At 51.7% G+C, this 21,278-nt stretch overlaps 1 protein-coding gene across 1 annotated transcript in view; it reads right to left on the bottom strand.

The window, feature by feature from the left end:
- The window catches only part of LOC147693377 (uncharacterized), a 161,034-nt gene extending 145,023 nt beyond the window's left edge, over positions 1 to 16,011 (bottom strand). The window contains exon 1 of the mRNA XM_086933706.1: positions 15,884 to 16,011. The gene's annotated coding sequence lies outside the window, so the exon portion shown is untranslated. The remainder of the gene's footprint in view (positions 1 to 15,883) is intronic.
- Positions 16,012 to 21,278: the final 5,267 nt, after the last annotated feature.

The raw sequence follows: 21,278 nt of genomic DNA, 5'->3' as shown, positions 1-21,278 counted from the left end.
TAAGGTGTCATACGAATTGGAATACTATCCCCTCGCCAGTTCTGGCGACGGGGATAGCATTCCACCCTTCTAGAGGGACACGACATGTGTGTAGCCTTAACCCCGGTTAAAGTTAAACAGAGCCTCAGCATCACAAAATGGATGCTGCCACCACAGACACATGTCTGACCTCCTGCTGCTGGGAGTCCTTCCAGCGAGGAGGGCCTGGACAAAGGGTTTCCTGCCATGGGAGGTGCGAGCACCACCCCAGACAGGGTTTTGTGTATTGGGTAGGACAGGGCTGAATAGATTGAGACATGCCTGGGGCACACAAGGTGTCCCTGTGCATAAGCCAGCCCAAACCGGTTCTGGGGCTTTCCAGCCCCAGTCCTGGCGAGGAGCTGGACAAAGGAGAGGGGGTGTAACCACCCCCCTTCCTGGTCCCACCCATAGGGGAGGGACCTAGCAGGAGATCCACCCCTCAGATTGGAATAAGAGAGGGAGCAGTGCCATTGCACAGCAGATCATCCTGAAATCAACTTTAAACAAGAAGAAGACTGGACTTCGACATTCTGCTGCACAGAAGACTGAAGAGAATCTCCCTTGTGGCCTAGGAGGGGCCACCCTGTGAACACAGGTATCACCCAGCACCTCGACGTCTGCTTTGCCGCCGCCTCCCGCCGGAGCCCGAGTGCAGAGCCTGACAAGACACAGCTTCCCAGACTTCTCCTAGCCCGATCCACAGTCCCTGCAAAGAAGGGACCCGTGGAGGCACCGAGAGACGTGGGAGTGGCCATCTTGAAAGACCCCCGAGACGCTGACTGCGCAGCACCCGAGGCACCCTCGACTCTGTGCTTTGGGGTTTGAGAAGCCCCACAACCGAGCAGCATTTGCACCAAAGATCAGCCCTCCAGCATCTCCACGATCTGCGTGGGGCCCTTTTGCTTTTTGCCACTCGACTCGCCATCCCGGCCGCTTGTCACGTGGTCAGTGGCCATCTTGGCGACGAAACCTACAATTTACACTGTGGGTCTGGTTGCTCCAGACCTGCCCTCGCTCCTGTAGAAAGGAGTACCCGCTCTGACCTTGCTGGTCCGAGTAATAAGCCTTTTTCACTTTCCCCGTGGCTTGCGTGAGCCAAGGCTTGTTTGCTTCAATCGAGTTGCCGACACCGCCATCAGCTAGAGCCTTCGAGGGACAGCTCGTGATCGACTCCTGGACGTCCTTGACCTCTTCGTGTCCACGTGGCTGCAGAGAGAAGCAACCCCTGATCACCTGTTTGCACCCGACTTTGCCTGGTTCCAATCTGGTTCCACGGTGGTCACTGGTCAGTGACTTTGAACATTGTCCCCTCTGCTTTCAGGTCTTCACCACTTCAGATCCACCCTTGGATCCACCGGACACTTCTCCTTCACATCGCCTGCAGCATCTTCAGCTTCAAGCGCCAAGAACCTGCGTGTCAGAACCCGACGCCACTTCGACCCTGTGCACCCACTTCCTGTGGGTGAGGTAACATTGCAAAACCGGTGTCCCTACACTGGTACACACCTCTAGGGTCTGTGTCTTAAGTTTTGTTCCTCTAGGTTCAGCGGAAGTGCCCTTAAACTAACTTTGTGTACTTTTTACGCACCATAGCCTTTACATTGGAAAGTGCGTGCACTTTGAACACTGCACCCGAGTCCCGTGGGCCTTTCCCGACTTAGTTATTTCCAGTCTCGAATAGCTCCAGCGATTCCCAAGGCCCTAGGCCTCCTCACTTTCCTATTGGTATCTCTTATACCACTTTCTTAGTATATGGTTTAGGTGGCCCCTAGGGCTCATCCATATTGTGCAACTTTTGTGTATTTTAAACTGTCTTGTGATTTAACGCTTGTGCTTCTGTGCTCATAAAGAGTCCAGGGGATTTTATAGTTAATAAATCAATATATATTTTCAATATATATCTGTGTGGTGTCCCTTTCATTTGGTATTCAAGGGGGTTGTGTATGGTATAACAGCTGGCTTCACATGCCTTTCAGAGTTTAGCCTAAGACTGCTTTGTCCACGTTACCACTAGGATAACTGGTCTACAAGGTTGAATTACAACCATCATCATAAGGGTTGCTTGGCATGGTACAAAGTGATCACTAGAATTAGTGAGCATTATATACCAGGCCAACTTCTCACAATTCACTAACCCAGATTCACAGCACAGGGACATCCGCGACGTCAGACTTTCACCAGCCAGAGAGTGACTAACATCGCAGAGAAACCAGGTGTGGTGACCAGAGAAGACTCCGCCCCCAGGGACTAATTACTGTTATTACCCTGCACAGCATGAGCTCACCAATGAAGAAAAAAGAAAAGTTTGAAAACAATTCCTGGTGCATGTGTGTGTGTGAGGCTTAAGAAATGCCAGTGATGTCATCGAGCAGAGTGAAAGCGGCTTTCTGATTGGCCACGTTGAGGATGCTGAAGTTGGAATCACTAAATGATTTTTTATTTATGCGTTTTTATATAGCGCAAACTTTACTCGAAGGTGTCAGAGCACTTTACAAAAGAACTAGTTACATTACATAAGGACTTCAGAGTACATGAATTACATAAAAGATACAGATAAACTCTAAATTCACATAAAAATGGTAGTAAGTACATAAGTCAAGTACAGATACTAGTCAGTGGCGTAACAAGAAGGGGGCGAAATGAGTTTTGGGGGCAGCGGCCTCCGTGGCTCTTATCTGCGGCCACCGCAGGGATCCCTAGCATCACCCCCCACAATTACATGCCACTCCCGTGGGAGGCAAACGCCACATGTTCCAGCGGTTAGAGTTACATATATACAAGTTGCAAATTCACTCAGGGTTACATTTTAAGAGTTGGAGCGATAAGGTTGGACCAATATATATTACATATTTACACAGCATGATCTTCTCGCCATCGCCGAGGTGCTTACATTTAGCCCGGCCTTCAGTGTCTGGTCGTTGCACTCACAGGTGGTGATCTTGGGCTTGCGGGGATCCCAGAGCTGGTGACGGCCAGATATCCTCCACGCTTGTTGACCCAGATGCCTCAACGCTCCTGGGAACTTGAGAACGGTTTACGGCGCTGGGGTCAATTCAGCGCCGTAGGAGGCTGGTAGCTGAGGAGTGCAGGGGTGAGGACATTATGGCCACCTCATTCTCTTTACTATGGCTGCTGTCGACCATTCCTCGTCCCAGGAGATCACCAACATGCAGGCAAGCAGAGAGGCAGCGTCCAAGCACCCCCTTCGTGGAGTCCATCTTCTCTGGCAAGAGGATGGGGTGAACAGGACAGTAGGACCAGAGGCCATCTGCAGACATCCAGCGGCCGGCAACAGAGGGCTGCGGTGGGCTCACTCCTCCACAGAATGGCCACCAAGCTCTCTCACCCCCAAGACAGGTCACAGGGGATTGGGGGTAGGCAGTGACCTCCCAGCTCATATATGGCTGCTGTGCAAGTGGCGACAGGCGCTCTGGGGTGGAAGGGCAGGTGGCCGTCTGCAGACATGTCTCACACTCACCGGGATTTGTGCTGACAGCAAGCCGAGCCCGTAACCGGGGTATCTCCCTAGGTTCGTGTTACAATTAAATGAAAGATACGTACTCCATAGATGTATATTAGGATCACAACTTTATTCTTCAGATAGGATCCAAGTTATGTCTAAGGATATGCCTCATACAATGCCCCACCAGGAGCAGCCTCCATGCCGCTCAGCCCTTCCACACCAACTGACTCCTCCTTCCACTCAAGCACTCAACATTCTGATGACATCACAGACTGAGCAGCAAGGCCAAGGGCAACAACAGAGAGGATGCATTAATCACTTACTAGATTACAACATATCCCCCCTCATCAGAATTGTAAAAATACAAGCATGCAAGATCATTGTACATACATGCAATATGGATCGTTATACATAGAATGTGCGGAGGTGGACGTACACACATACAAAAAGTCAACAAGCTTAAAGAATAACACAAAGCTTCAAGACGTAACACTATCAGGGTAATTTTGCAACCCCTAACCACAGGGTGATACAATATTTCAACCAAAAACAAGAGTAATTCCAGAGAAACTAAAAAGCATTCTCTTCTTCTCAAACAAGGGTAAATCCAGAGAAGCTAAAGAGCATTCTCATCTTTCCAAAACCAGGGTAGATCCAGAGAAGCTAAAAAAAGAGATAGTCTGCTCTTGCGTGCACCCGTAACGCACAGTCCAACACCTCACATGAAGAAAAAACCAATTCAGAGGGTAAAACCAAACAGGCAAGTCAGAGAAGCTTCAAATGAAGGAGTCTTCTCATGTGCGCACCTGTAACGCACAGTCCAACACCTCACAGGAGGTAAAAACCAATCAGAGGAGCGTAGATAAATAGGACCAGGGACACTATAGTCTATCTCCCTCTAATCATACAGATGCAAGACAAACAAACGCTACACACTCTCACCCCCTCTCAAACAAATTAGGGATAAGGTACCAGTAAATAATACAATCATTGGATAAAAACACACATGAAAGAACTTTTTTTTTAAATGACACAATAAAATCATTTGAGCAAAAACGACAACATAATGAAAAATGTAGTGTCTCAAGAAAACAATAAGCTAAAATAAACAAGGTAGTCACCGTTGTCAGTAAACAGCTAAAGTCTGGAACATGTGAGCCACAACCAAGAAAACAGTACCTTCATTCCTTTAGGATGTTGCAAGCAGCGCAATGCAACCAGAGTCACACCAGAAAATAAGAGAGAACTGCATAAAGTATTCCAGTGAAAAAAACGAGCAGATAAACAGGTCGACATTGCTGCAGACGAGGAACTCTTTAAATGACTTCAAAGACAAAAGTGGATGGCATAAACAACATGCAGGAGGCACAGGAACCAGACGACCAAAAGAGTAACACCACAGAGGCAGATGTGGGAAGGACTGGTGAACGACGAGGCTGTAATAAACTTTATTGTTCACTGAAGTGAAAAGAAAAAGAAAACGTGGTTGGCAAAACAGGAGTGCAGGCAATAACCAAGGAAAAGATGGGTGCCAGCCACAAGATGGCAGCATGTTTTCAGCATCGTTGCCGGGTGGCTCACGGCACCCCGCTGCATGCAGGCTTCGGAATCCACAACGTATAGTCCAGAAATTCGGAGAGGATCCATGGAGACATCACAGTTCTCCGAGAAGCAGGTAAGACTGCGTGCGCCTCATTTTTAAACTGCCACACCACGGTTAAACTGTCACATCCATGGTGTGACGGGTATTGTCTGTGTATAAGACCAATAATAAGACAACAAAGTACAGTCAGCAATTCGCAGTAAGTATGGGGGGGGGGGGGGGGAGAGAATCTGCAGCGCACACAATGATCTTCATCCAGGGAGTGAAGGAAATCTATCCTTTTTGACCAAATTGTCCCAAAAGGTGTAGAATGAAGTAGCTCAACGTAAACGCTGCTCTCAAAGGCAGGCACTGGTCACTCAAAGTTCTCTTTCCCGCGCAGCACAGAAAAAGTACAAAAATGTCTCAAATCTCTCTCCAGGCAAGAGAGTGGTTGTCAGTAACACAGCAGAGTGGTACAGAGTTCACACCAGGGAAACCCCTCTTCAGCCAAGGGTAGCCTACTCTCCGTAAACAACAGAGCTGGAAGAGATCAAGTCCAACAGGGAACAGTGCAGACAGGTAGACAATGAACAGCTCTCAAAAGATAGGCAGGTAGGAAACGGCACCTTTGTTCAGTGGTAAAACGGCTGCAGAAACCAACACTAATCCAAATGTACAGAACACTCTAGTACAGGCAAATTATGTCCAGGGCAAAGATGTTGTTCTCTGTCAACATGTTACAGAACAGGAACAGTTCAGCAAAGACAGGCAGGCTTCAAGACAATGAAGGAAAGTCTAAGACAAACTGGCACTTACTGGTTGGGGCGACCAATGAAATGGTCACTGGTGGGGCATTAGGTGTGCCAGGTTTGTTCAAATCCATAGGTTGTAGTTTCTTCAATTTTAAAAGTCCAATATCCATTGAAGTAGCACGCAGGTTCTTTAAAATCGTCGCCAGTGTTACAATTAAATGAAAGATACATAGTCCAGAGATATACATTAGGATCACAACTTTATTCTTCAGATAGGATCCAAATTAGGTCTAATGCTATGCCTCATACAATGCCCCACCAGGAGCAGGCTCCATGCCGCTCAGCCCTTCCACACCAACTGACTCCTCCTTCCACTTAAACACTCAACATTCTGATGACATCACAGACTGAGCAGCAAGGCAAAGGGCAACAACAGAGAGGATGTATTAATCACTTACTAGATTACAACAACTCTAACCTTTGCAGGGTCCTCGCCGCTGCGACCAGCGGTCAGTAGTCTGCACTGCGTCACAGCTCGCTGGCCAGGTAGTGGCGACCTCCGGGGGGCTTCTTCAGGGGGTCTATGCCGCAAGGCTATCCCTAGCCTGGGAGCTCCCTGGAGTCTCACTTTATTTCCCAATCCACATTTCAATTCCCCCCAAAAATATTTTGCAAATCCCGAGTGAAGAGCAGATTGGGTTTCCAAGGATACTCCAAGGTAGCAGCCACCTCTGAGCCGACCATGTGCATTGGTGCCAAGTCCACCATTATGGGCATGGAAGAGAAACACAATGAGCACATTTCGGGGCCACAGAAGCCCAGGTGATCATGTCTATCTGTTTTTGAAAGCCACATGTGCAGGACTCAGCCTTGACCCTCAATTCAGGGGCAGGGGATAGGAGCTAGCTTGCATGCCCAACCAATCAATTCCCTGGAAATGCCGGGGGGGGGGTGGAGGGATTGAAAAATAGTAGACTGCCTTTAGAGGCAGCAGCTTCTAGGGCGAGAGGGGTGGAAGAGCCCATGTCTTGGTCTGTGAAATTACTCCCGAGTTCAGCCCTTTCCAAAGATTGTTTCCACAACCGTCGCTAGGGGCAAAGCTAGGGATGCGCAGGGACAGTGCCTCTAGGGGCCGATGGCTAGGGAGGTGGCAGAGAAGAGGAGGCCCCCCCTCCTAGTCCACTTGTCTCACAAACTTGCCAGTGGCATCTAAACCTGAAAGCTGCTGGTCACCCAAGCACGGGGCTCAAGGTGCAAAGTTTGTTCCCTGCCCAGACACAGCCCTGGTTTAGCCCATGTTGTATCTGAGATAAGACTCCTGGCTTTGACTGGGGACAGGAATAACCACCTTCTGTCCTGCATTTAGATCGCTACCAGATCCCGGAGGTGTCCACAGCTTGTGCAGCGCAGCCAGTGCCACCTGCACTAGACACCATCACACAACCGCTGTGACAGGCTAGCCAGACTGACCGCTACCAGCCAAACTTACCTTATGGGCTAATGAGTCAATCAGCACCAGAAGCTAGCACTCAAGACCAATAGTCTATGCAGTGGCACCAGGAGACTATGTATGGGGGGGGGGGTGTTCTAGGAGGCTAGAGACGAGGAAAGATATTGGGGGGGGGGGTCAATTGAGAACCTCAATAGGCGTGGTTGTAGGGCAAAAGAACCCAAGAGGCCAGGTACACAATGGGGGCAGGGCAAGGGAGATCCTCTTAGTATAGGCCCAGACCCTTCCCCTACAGGAGCAGGCATCTGTGCTAGAAACTCAACAGGTCCAGGATCTTGTTGCCTCCTGTATCCCTGCGAAGGGGCATCCTCCCCTTTCAGGGGCTGCAGCAGTGGCCGCGTCACATGATGTGGCGCCGACCAACATGAGAGCGTGTGAGACAATTCCTCTCTCTGGGTGGACAGAAGCTCAGAATGTCCACAACATGTCCGAACACCATTTACCACACACGGTACAACAAACCCGGGGGCACTGCCCACCAGCACCTAGGCATACCCTCAGCACAACCTAGGGAAGAGGCACGACTCGCGGCTGCTCAGGACAGAGCAGGACTAAGCTCCATGCAACAAACCAGGAGATGGGCATGGACCCGGAAACGAGCCTGGTCCTTTCCCTCGAGTGGGCTATATATTATGGTACACTTACAATTGTCATGACCTACCCTGTAAGTCCCTAGTAGATATTAGGGAGGAGGGATTACAACTACCTATAAGTCTCTAGTATAGAAAGACCAGCAACCCATGTTGCAGTTACATATGTGCACTCCTGAGGCCTGAGGTCATTTTAAAAGCTGCCATGTGTTGCAGCGCGGCTTTTAAACGTAAATTCCCTGCAAACTCGACTTTGGCAGTAGGGGCACTTAAAAAGTGATAATCTACAATATTTTGGCATATTAGGTACCCCCAGGTGTCGGGAGTCGGGGGTCATGTAAATATATGCAGGGCCTTTATAGAAGAAGTTTTATATGCCCTTATGGCAGAGTCATTGCAATTTCCCCAATTTCCCCATTGCAATTTCCTCATTGTAGCTCCATAAGATAACTTGGCAATAGTTTATGAATGCATAAATATTGTTAGGAATTGTATTCATATCATTTAAGGGCTTAGGAGAAGGGTATTAATAAATCCAACAATATGCCATTGTTGAAATTATCGTAAAATATACAGAAAAGTTATATGATTTTGTAAGCCCAATAAATTAAAAAATTAAATAAAAAAACAAATAATCAGCCATCCTGCAGTCCTCCCTGATTGGTCACGATTAGCCAGGCTACTTTGATGAAGTGGTATGTAGCTCACCCAGGTCCATCTACTCCCATACCCTCTGACCCAGCAAGATGGCAGGCTTAAGGAAGGAGTCTGCAGATGTTAGGGGGGAGGAGAGCTGTGGAAAGGAGCCACACTAGAGGTTGGTTTAGCTTGTTTTTGCTCCCCTGCTGCGATCTCAGCCTTGCTGAATTTTAGAGGAATAGTGCTTTGCACTTTGGAGCATTGACCATGGTCTGGAATGTTACCTTGCATCCCATTGAAAGGGAATGCTCTGATTGACCCCAGAGAACACTGCCCTCTGATGCTCGAGACAAAAAAAAAAAAAAAAAAAAAAAAAAGGATTGTCAAGCAAGAAAATTGATTTGCACCACCAGGCCCTGCATTCTAACTGACTGCGCCTGCTGCATTATCTGGAACTACAGCCCTGTAGATATACCTTGCTACAAAAGGGTTAATGAGTGGACTCCCTGCAAGCTACAGGTTAACAGAGCTCACCTGGACCATCACCACCAAGAATCCCCTGCCTGGAGTGCGCCCAGTGGATTTGTAAGGGTTTTGTCCAGGTGAATTGTGGTCCCAACCTTTCAAGGACCATCTTGGAGCTTCCAAACCCTTGGATTGTGATTTGGACACTTTGCACCCTCAAGAGGAGGTTCCAGAAGTTTGGAGAAGTTTTGAGCAACTTTCGAAAAAAAGCTCCAAAATGGGTACCGACTTAACCACGAGAGCCAAGCCTGCCACATCCAACGGTGGCCCGGATTCCAGGTTTGCCCCTCTGAAAAGCTCTGGAGTTCCCTGAAAGTCAAGCCGGTGAACCCACTCCGAATCCAGCCTAGGAAAGAGCAACGAGTCGGAAGAAAAAGCTCCAGAAGAGTTGGAGTCCAAAGGTAACATTTTGACAGAGGCCTATCGCAAGGGTTACTCGAGCAGGGCTCCTTCGCCGTCGGCCTAGAACTTTGGCGTTGTCCCAATCAAGTGCAACTAAATGTCCCAGAGTGGTGCTATAGGATTTTGAGCACTATAAAATGGTACATACTTCAAAATTCATATCTCTGGTTCCCTACATTGTATTTTTGTCGTTTTGGTCTCCTTCAAAAGATTAAAATTTCTTATTTTTAGAAATTGAATCAGGATTTTTATTGCATTTTACTTCTTTATTATTTACTGAATTCGTTTTTTTAAATGCTTTTCATGTCATTCTCCCAAGATAAGCCTGCCTGCTCGCAGCCAAGCTACCAAGGGTTGAGCAGGGAAACAATTAACAGATCTTTACTAAACCCTAGACCATTTTAGTGGCCTTATTACCAGTGGTAGATGCATATTTACCGCTACCAATACCCCACCTTCCAACAAGGACATGCATGCGCACCGTGATGCAAGCTCTGTCCCAGACCCACTCATCTAAAACATGGGCAGGGGATGCATGCGCACTGCTTACCACGATGCGTCCCAGATCCTGTTCACCGAGAATGAGGTGGGCAGGACACGGATGCGCACCGCGATACATGCGAGCCTCTATAGATGGACCGTGTACATATGCTACTGAGACGCAAACTTGGTGCTACATAGAATTAAAAGTTCAGAAGAATAGACAGGAGAGCACGTGCCGCCGGACACCAGCTTCAGCCTGGATCCCAGCAACATATAATGAGGCAGACAGGAAGTGTGCTCCTAGACAAGGAGGAGTCTGACCGGCTCTGAACACAAGGGTGGATGGGTGGGTGGATGGATGTATGGATGGATGGATGAAAGGACAGATAGATGGATGGATACCAATGCGCTTAGAGTCAAGCTGTCCCTGGGAGCACCAGGTACATGTCCAGGGAGAGAACGAGTCAAGGGGACTTCTGCACAGTAACACAAATGAAGGGTCCCTGGGGGGACATCAAGCATCAGCCAATGCAACACAGGAAGGGCAGCGCTGCAAACCTGGAAACAATTCACGGACTTTATTTCGATCTCTGCCGGATCATAAGATTACACCATAAAAAAAGACAATGACAAACGCACAATACAAATAAGATATGTCACCCTAAATAAACAATCCCAATCTGTCTACAATCTTAGTGATATCAATTGATCAAAATCCGCTAATATTTGTGCAAGAGGGAAGTTGGTAACATAGTAGCAACATAATTATACAATTTACATTGTTAGTTATAAAACCAAACTTCATAAATATTACTTAAAACCAATTGCATATGTTGCAACTTCTTTTAAAAAGGAATTAAAAATGTTAAAAAAATTAAAATGATGTGTTACATCATAGGTACCATTGCATTGTCACTTTCAGAAAAAGACTACTTGGCACGCCCTATCCATAGGGCCATTAGAAACTTTGCTACACAAAAAACAATCATGCGTGTCGTGTTGGTCTTCATTATTCCATGTGCCTCCTCGCATCTCCACAAAGGGGAGATGTCCATTGAAGTCGAGATCGGGATTAGAGGGGGCAAAAAAATAAAACATGATCAGAAGTCTCAGCAGACCCTAAACAACAGGGACAACACTCTTCACCACGCTCCCCTTCTCTACTCCGATTTCTTCTAAAGTGCTTTAGAGGAAGACACCCATATCTAAACTGTAAATACAGGTTCCTCGCTAGCAGGGGCTCAATTTCATCGAATGTGGGCTCAAAATAAACAGACTGTTTAAAATTCATAAGATCAATTGAAAGTGACCCCTTACAATTCAATATCAGGTCATTTCCAATAGAACCCCAGTACATCGGTTTAAGGCTGGGTTTGTTGATCTGACTCAGTTTCTGGTTCACTCCAATGTACAGCCAACCCCAGTTTACCCAGCAAGTTCTTTACTGTAGACATCCACGGGATCTTGTCCACACCAGATACTATCATTAGCTCCCGAAGCCCCACTCTATAAAGGGCAAGTGCTTCGGTAGTCCACAGCCGGTGCCAGAACATAAGCACCGGCAAACCAATTTTATGTGACACCCTCTTCTGCCCAAAATGCAAATAAATTGGACTCAGTGGAGTGGACACTGGAAGACTAACTAAAGATCTAAGAAACGTATGTTCGGTAATCAAAAGTTTATTACAATTTGAACAACCCCAGAGTTCAGCGCAATAAAGGGGTGCCCCTGGAGCTTTAGGATTATACATTTCTAATGCTGGCCCCAGGCAAACCTGGATAGTTCACACCACCCAGGGAAGCACAAAGAACATAATCCAGGCTTCACTCCTTGTCTGGGTCTGGCCGGGGACAGCTTTGGTATTCTTCAATATCCTACTCTGACAATCCTCCAAAGAGATACAACAAGAACAAGAAGGCCAGCGTGGGCTCTGGGCCCGCCCCTTCCAGGCAGTGGCTTTCTGGTGCTTTTCGTGGTTTGCTGTTGCTCGCATGGGCTGTCCATCAAGGCTGTGTCTTGTGGATGGGTTGATTGTCCCCGATACAGCCTCGAGGTGCCCTCTCATTAGACTCCACAAACGTGTGCCACAGACTTTCTTAAAGGTACTGCAAACATGTCCACCTTTTGTGTAAGTGCCACAGCTACCCAAGCACGATCAGGCAGCGCCTACAGTTACAGCGCCTACAAACATGCCCATAAGCACCAGGTCTTTTACTGAGCACAAATTATTCACTTTCCCCCAGCACCAACATGCCCATAAGCAGCAGGTCTTTTACTGAGCACAAATTATTCACTTTCCCCCAGCACCAACATGCCCATAAGCACCAGGTCTTTTACTGAGCACAAATTATTCACTTTCCCCCAGCACTAACATGCCCATAAGCACCAGGTCTTTTACTGAGCACAAATTATTCACTTTCCCCCAGCACTAACATGCCCATAAGCACCAGGTCTTTTACTGAGCACAAATTATTCACTTTCCCCCAGCACCAACATGCCCATAAGCACCAGGTCTTTTACTGAGCACAAATTATTCACTTCCCCCAGCACTAACATGCCCATAAGCACCAGGTCTTTTACTGAGCACAAATTATTCACTTTCCCCAGCACTAACAAACCAGTCTGTAGCTCGGCTCTCGGTCTCCCAAGCATCAGCACAGGTCCTGCCTGGCGCTGCCGCTTCATACAGGCTGCATAAACCATCTCCAGGTGCAAGGAAGCTCCCTTGACAAATGCGCAGGGCGCGTGTTTGCATTAATGCATGTTATTGAACTGAATCACCCTTGGAGCTGAACACTTTATTACATTTCAGCACCCTTCCCTTGTGCAAAATGCTCTCCGTGTGAACAGCGCCCGCCAGTGTCGAAGCCAAATTGCATAACAACGTCAAGTTAAAACCTGCATCTTTAGCAACAACTCCAGCTACAGTAATGATTTATAACAAGTAAGCGGCAAATCTTTTAGTTTTTGTTTTCACTTGATGTATTTGGGATGCATCAGGCCCTATTGTGCCCCTGTGGCGGATCCTTCAGCCCAAGAGCATCCCTGTTCACCTCCCAGGGGGCTCACCCCTCACATGTATGTAAACTCGCAGGACCCTTCAAGGGTGCAGGGACTCAGCCTTCAATGTAAATATGTCGAAGGGAAGTCTGCGGTGTTATCATGCACCTTCCAGGGGGGTTCCCGGTGACGGGCCTAAAGGAAAGGGGGTGAGGGGTGGGGGCACCGACCCCATCCCTGGCCTCCGCCAAGATTCAGACTTTCAGAAACCCACACACCTGGGATACGCATTCTTGTGAATAGATGCCACCGGCTGGCACCTTTCGCCCTCGGTGCCATCTCCTTGCATTCCATCCCCGCGCGGGTCCATTCACAGATTTTGTGGGGCCACGTTTCCACCATGCAGCACTTCATGTACAGACAAACCTCCCCCACTGCTGGCGCATGTCAGAGGGGCTGGGGTGGAGGCAGTGTGAGCATAAGTATGACCAATGCTGCATGTCGTGTGTGTGTGCGTGTCACTTACAGCGCAGTCTTCGCCCCGCCCCCTTTCCGCGGGGTACATCTCACCGTCACTGATATAGTCGGTTCAGCAAAGGAGGTCTGCTCTGAACCAGTGTCCCCCAAGATGTGGCTTCACTGGGAGGTGTCCCCCTTAAAAAGGACACACGGGTTTGACCTGCACTGTTTACACATGGAGCAGCCCCTTCAAAGCTTCAAATTTCGCCTGCCTGCTGCTGACGACCCCCCCCCCCCCCCCCCCCCCCGCAGCCAGTTCGCTCCAACCCTGGGCGCAGTACAGTGTGACAGGGCGCACTTGCCCCCTTTGCGCCCGTGCACCTGTTTTAAGGTGCGCTGTGTGCAAACAAGGAAAGGGCGCCCTAAGTACGACAAGACCCCTGGGAGCAGCCCCGCCCCTCACGAGGGGACATTGACCCCTAGTACAATTCAAAATCTGAGAGATATGGGAGACTCCGGAGCTCTTTTTCATATTTAATTGGGGGGGGGGGCATCATTTTGCGTTGCACCTCTGGTGGGTGGCACTGGAAGGGGCCTGCGGGCCTCCGGACCACCGCCTCCTCCCAGGCCTTCAAAATGGACCTCCAAGCTCTCCTCCTTCAAAGACACTTCTAAATGTAATTCATGCCCTCTCTATTATCTGAAGGAAGACCTTCCATTACTGAAAACTACTCTCCATGACTATGGAAGTGCCTTACCAGTGTGTTCTGGTAGTTTGAGTGTTCCCCATTTATTGCAGTATTCTCCTTGTACCCGTGTATGGTGCCCTTCTGTAACTTGCACTCGTCACTTCTCTCCTGTAACAAACCGTTTGCTTCCCCTCACATTTTGATACTTGCACAAGTGCCGCCATTGCCTACGTAACGTTTGTTCGTGTGCCTCTGTGTCTAGCATATTTTGCAGTAGATTTCCTCTAAATGTACTTTGTTTTCTCTTGCAACCTGCGCACTTGTCACTCTTTCCTCCTGTATTGCACTGTTTGCTACCTCATGTATTTTGTTTGTGCACAATTGTCACTTTTACCTCATGTAACTTATCGTCTGCTTTTGTAATTTGTTCATTTGTAATTTTCTGTTCCGATTGTGAAGCGCTCTGGCGCCTTCGGATAAAGTCCGCGCTATATAAAAACGCATGAATTTAAATAAAAAATAAATCTCAGGCTGGGCGTGGGGTAGGGGTGTAAGCGGGAGATACCAGCCATGGATGCAAGCCAATGATGGCCTTGGGAGCCGAGGGAAGCCTTTGGGGATTGGGGGGGGTAGTAATCGTGCCCCTGGGCCTCGTTCAGGCAGTGGAACGGGCTCCATCGGGTTCTTCATCCTAGGCGCATGCCCGCTGCTCTGCATCCGTGGGGGGCCGTGTGTGTGCAGGGGCCGGGTGGTGTATGCAGGGGGGGGCTTTCATTCTCCCAGGACAATGGCCCCACACAGCACCGAGGCCCGGCGCTGGGAACTGGGCCGAGCTCCGCTGTGATCCCCAAATTCTCAGCGGAAAGGGAGGGGGGGGGGGGGGCTTGTAATCCCCGAAGCCTGCGGAGGCATTATGCAAAATGAGAACACGGGGGCAAGGACGAGGGTCGCCAGGCCTCGCCCACTCCAGAGCGGGCAGAGGCCTCCAACTTACTTTATGACTATAAGCGGCTGAAACAGTCTATATAGCGCCCACTGCGAGCCGCGCAAAGCGCCCACTAGAAACCTTCAAAGAATATAACATTAAGCTTGACATTTTATGATTCTAATCACGAAACTAGCTTGTGTCGATGGCGCTTATGACTGACAGCGCCTCTTCGGGGCGCTATACACGAATCGGTGCAGGCCTTATCCATCTCAATATTTTTCGTTCCATCGGCCTCGGAAGGATGAAAAGTAGAGCCGATCCTCAGAGCCCGTGGCGTGCGGTTACGCGCAGGATAGTATAGCGGTTGAACCCACCGAGCTATCTTGCAGCAGCAGCGCTGCTCCCTGCAGTGAGGAAGCGTCTCCCTGTCTCGCACTTCCAGTTTTCCCAGCACCTTCACTCCCAGAAACTTTGACTCAGCCTCACCCGCCTCCCGCACCTGCCTGGGAGGTGAGGCGCAGCGCCTCGGACAAACATACCTCGGGTCCCGGGATAGCGCCTCGACCACCTGCAATGGAGTAAAAGCGCTTAACCCCCAAACACAGTTTTCACAAGCCGGTCACCGTGTAAGATTCCTCACCAGTGGATGGGGAACAGGACTGTGAACACACAACCTCCCTCCCCCCAATAGTATCACTCATGCACTCACTCACTCACTCACTCCCCTCATCACCAGACCAGTTTTAAAAAGACACTTTGCCCCGGGACACCCCCGCCTCTCCCCGCGGTTCTTCATCACCCCAGACACTTTCCACCCCCTGCCCCGCGCCCCTCACCTCGGGGTTCCTCTCAGGCCGGAGCTGCTCCTCGCCCCCGGGCTCCTTATCACTCCCTCGACTGTCCCTCCGGACCCGCGGCTCCAGCAGGTGTCTCCAATCACCGCCGGCAGCTCCTGCGCTCTCTCACCGCCGGCCCGGCCCGGCCCGCCCTCTTCACGGCACTCCCCCGGGAGGGAGGGAGGCACTCTCGGAGGCAGCACAGGTGTCTCGCATCACAGCCTCGCTGCCTGCAGCTCAGCGGTCTCTGAGACACTCCACTGTCTCACATCACTCCCTGCAGCTCTGTGGTCTCTTAGACACCCAGCTGTCTCACATCACTCCCTACGGGACACCCTCAGACGGGGTGTCTCCCACCCCGCGTGGCTCACATCACACCCTGCTGCTCAGTTGTCTCCGAGACACCCAAGGCTCCCACCCGGTGTGTCTCGCATCACTCCCTGCTCAGCTATCTCTGAGACACCCGCTGCTCCCACACTGGGCACTTCAGATGTCTCACACCACTCCCTGTCCCTCAGCAGCATTGAAGACACCCCCACTGCTCCCACACTGGGCACCTCAAATGTCTCACACCACCCCCTGTCCCTCAGCAGCATTGAAGACACCCCCACTGCTCCCACACTGGGCACTTCAGATGTCTCACACCACCCCCTGTCCCTCAGCAGCCTATGAGACACCCCGCTGCTCTCACACTGGGCACCTCAGATGTCTCACACCACCCCCTGTCCCTCAGCAGCATTGAAGACACCCCGCTGCTCTCACACTGGGCACCTCAGATGTCTCGCACCACCCCCTGTCCCTCAGCAGCATTGAAAACACCCCCACTGCTCCCACACTGGGCACTTCAGATGTCTCACACCACCCCCTGTCCCTCAGCAGCCTATGAGACACCCCGCTGCTCTCACACTGGGCTCCTCAGATGTCTCACACCACCCCCTGTCCCTCAGCAGCCTATGAGACACCCCGCTGCTCTCACACTGGGCACCTCAGATGTCTCACACCACCCCCTGTCCCTCAGCAGCCTATGAGACACCCCGCTGCTCTCACACTGGGCACCTCAGATGTCTCACACCACCCCCTGTCCCTCAGCAGCCTATGAGACACCCCGCTGCTCCCACACTGGGCACTTCAGATGTCTCACACCACCCCCTGTCCCTCAGCAGCCTATGAGACACCCCGCTGCTCTCACACTGGGCACCTCAGATGTCTCACACCACCCCCTGTCCCTCAGCAGCCTATGAGACACCCCGCTGCTCTCACACTGGGCACCTCAGATGTCTCACACCACCCCCTGTCCCTCAGCACCCTATGAGACACCCCGCTGCTCTCACACTGGGCACCTCAGATGTCTCACACCACCCCCTGTCCCTCAGCAGCCTATGAGACACCCCGCTGCTCTCACACTGGGCACCTCAGATGTCTCACACCACCCCCTGTCCCTCAGCAGCCTATGAGACACCCCGCTGCTCTCACACTGGGCACCTCAGATGTCTCACACCACCCCCTGTCCCTCAGCAGCCTATGAGACACCCCGCTGCTCTCACACTGGGCACCTCAGATGTCTCACACCACCCCCTGTCCCTCAGCAGCCTTTGAGACACCCCGCTGCTCTCACACTGGGCACCTCAGATGTCTCACACCACCCCCTGTCCCTCAGCAGCCTTTGAGACACCCCGCTGCTCCCACACTGGGCACTTCAGATGTCTCACACCACCCCCTGTCCCTCAGCAGCCTATGAGACACCCCGCTGCTCTCACACTGGGCACCTCAGATGTCTCACACCACCCCCTGTCCCTCAGCAGCCTATGAGACACCCCGCTGCTCTCACACTGGGCACCTCAGATGTCTCACACCACCCCCTGTCCCTCAGCAGCGTTTGAGACACCCCGCTGCTCTCACACTGGGCACCTCAGATGTCTCACACCACCCCCTGTCCCTCAGCAGCCTTTGAGACACCCCGCTGCTCTCACACTGGGCACCTCAGATGTCTCACACCACCCCCTGTCCCTCAGCAGCCTATGAGACACCCCGCTGCTCTCACACTGGGCACCTCAGATGTCTCACACCACCCCCTGTCCCTCAGCAGCCTTTGAGACACCCCGCTGCTCTCACACTGGGCACCTCAGATGTCTCACACCACCCCCTGTCCCTCAGCAGCCTATGAGACACCCCGCTGCTCTCACACTGGGCACCTCAGATGTCTCACACCACCCCCTGTCCCTCAGCAGCCTTTGAGACACCCCGCTGCTCTCACACTGGGCACCTCAGATGTCTCACACCACCCCCTGTCCCTCAGCAGCCTTTGAGACACCCCGCTGCTCCCACACTGGGCACTTCAGATGTCTCACACCACCCCCTGTCCCTCAGCAGCCTTTGAGACACCCCGCTGCTCTCACACTGGGCACCTCAGATGTCTCACACCACTCCCTGTCCCTCAGCAGCATTGAAGACACCCCCACTGCTCCCACACTGGGCACCTCAAATGTCTCACACCACCCCCTGTCCCTCAGCAGCATTGAAGACACCCCCACTGCTCCCACACTGGGCACTTCAGATGTCTCACACCACCCCCTGTCCCTCAGCAGCCTTTGAGACACCCCGCTGCTCTCACACTGGGCACCTCAGATGTCTCACACCACTCCCTGTCCCTCAGCAGCATTGAAGACACCCCCACTGCTCCCACACTGGGCACCTCAAATGTCTCACACCACCCCCTGTCCCTCAGCAGCATTGAAGACACCCCCACTGCTCCCACACTGGGCACTTCAGATGTCTCACACCACCCCCTGTCCCTCAGCAGCCTATGAGACACCCCGCTGCTCTCACACTGGGCACCTCAGATGTCTCACACCACCCCCTGTCCCTCAGCAGCATTGAAGACACCCCCACTGCTCCCACACTGGGCACTTCAGATGTCTCACACCACCCCCTGTCCCTCAGCAGCCTATGAGACACCCCGCTGCTCTCACACTGGGCACCTCAGATGTCTCACACCACCCCCTGTCCCTCAGCAGCCTATGAGACACCCCGCTGCTCTCACACTGGGCACCTCAGATGTCTCACACCACCCCCTGTCCCTCAGCAGCCTATGAGACACCCCGCTGCTCTCACACTGGGCACCTCAGATGTCTCACACCACCCCCTGTCCCTCAGCAGCCTATGAGACACCCCGCTGCTCTCACACTGGGCACCTCAGATGTCTCACACCACCCCCTGTCCCTCAGCAGCCTTTGAGACACCCCGCTGCTCTCACACTGGGCACCTCAGATGTCTCACACCACCCCCTGTCCCTCAGCAGCCTTTGAGACACCCCGCTGCTCCCACACTGGGCACTTCAGATGTCTCGCACCACCCCCTGTCCCTCAGCAGCCTATGAGACACCCCGCTGCTCTCACACTGGGCACCTCAGATGTCTCGCACCACCCCCTGTCCCTCAGCAGCCTATGAGACACCCCGCTGCTCTCACACTGGGCACCTCAGATGTCTCGCACCACCCCCTGTCCCTCAGCAGCCTTTGAGACACCCCGCTGCTCTCACACTGGGCACCTCAGATGTCTCACACCACCCCCTGTCCCTCAGCAGCCTATGAGACACCCCGCTGCTCTCACACTGGGCACCTCAGATGTCTCACACCACCCCCTGTCCCTCAGCAGCCTTTGAGACACCCCGCTGCTCTCACACTGGGCACCTCAGATGTCTCACACCACCCCCTGTCCCTCAGCAGCCTTTGAGACACCCCGCTGCTCTCACACTGGGCACCTCAGATGTCTCGCACCACCCCCTGTCCCTCAGCAGCCTATGAGACACCCCGCTGCTCTCACACTGGGCACCTCAGATGTCTCGCACCACCCCCTGTCCCTCAGCAGCCTATGAGACACCCCGCTGCTCTCACACTGGGCACCTCAGATGTCTCGCACCACCCCCTGTCCCTCAGCAGCCTATGAGACACCCCGCTGCTCTCACACTGGGCACCTCAGATGTCTCGCACCACCCCCTGTCCCTCAGCAGCCTTTGAGACACCCCGCTGCTCTCACACTGGGCACCTCAGATGTCTCACACCACCCCCTGTCCCTCAGCAGCCTTTGAGACACCCCGCTGCTCTCACACTGGGCACCTCAGATGTCTCACACCACCCCCTGTCCCTCAGCAGCCTTTGAGACACCCCGCTGCTCCCACACTGGGCACTTCAGATGTCTCACACCACCCCCTGTCCCTCAGCAGCATTGAAGACACCCCCACTGCTCCCACACTCGGCACTTCAGATGTCTCACACCACTCCCTGTCCCTCAGCAGCCTTATAGGCCCCCCACTGATCTCACACTGGGCACCTCATATGTCTCACATCACTCCCTTCTAAGATGTCTCTCAGGTATCGACGGCTCCCGCACTGGATACAGATCAGGTGTCTCACATCACTCCCTGCTCCTCAGCTGTCTCTGAGACATCCCACTGCTCCCACACGGGGTCCTCCCCCCAGGTTTCTCACAACACAGACCCGACTCTACGCTCCTCAGCTGTCTCTCGGGCACTCCGCTGCTTACACAATGAGCACTCTAGCGGTCTCGCATCGAAGTCCGTGCACCTGACCTGTCTCTGAGACACCCCCCGGCTCCCACACTGGCCACCTCAGGTGTATCAGATCACAGTCCTCACTCTCTGCTCCTCAGCTGTCTCTCAGAATCCCTGATGCTCCAACTACGCACTCCAAGTGTCTCACATCAAACGCCTCAGTCCGTGCATTCTCTGGAGCCGGGAGTCTCACACCACCAGTTCAGCCATCTGCCAGACACCCTGACACTCTGCACCCAGGAGTCTGACAACGCCTGTCCAACCGTCTGCCACACACCCCACTGTCCTCGCATTGTTCACCCAGGTGTCTCAAAACACCCATCCAACTGTCTGTCAGACACCCCCCACCCCCCACACTCTGTATCCAGGTATCTCAAAGAACCGGTCCAGCTGTCTACGAGACACACATCTCTCCTCACACTCTGCACCCCAGGTGTCTCACATCACATGCATCAGTCTGTATTCCTCACCTGTCCACTCTGTCTCACAACACCCATCCAACCGGCTGTTTTCACACTCTTCACTCTAGGTGTACTGGTAGCTTGACACAAAAGCAGTCAGGCCTAATTTAGACGTAATCTGTAAAGTATTTATGCAGCACACAAACAGTAATAAAGAGAAATCACAAAACAAGAAAAATACCAAACCAATTTAGAAAACTAGAGAACAATTTTATAAATGATTTGTCACCAAAACGACAAACATCCAATTAGTAGAACCGGAGATATGCAATTTTAAATGTTTAGGTAAAAATAGTCGCCACGAAAAAGGAGGAGAGGGTCAAAATATTTAGACTCTACCACCCCAGACCCCCAAGGACCTCAAA

This window comes from Lissotriton vulgaris, chromosome 8 (assembly GCF_964263255.1).
Source record: "Lissotriton vulgaris chromosome 8, aLisVul1.2, whole genome shotgun sequence".
NCBI lineage: Eukaryota > Metazoa > Chordata > Amphibia > Caudata > Salamandridae > Lissotriton > Lissotriton vulgaris.
This window is presented reverse-complemented; position numbering and strand designations above follow the sequence as displayed.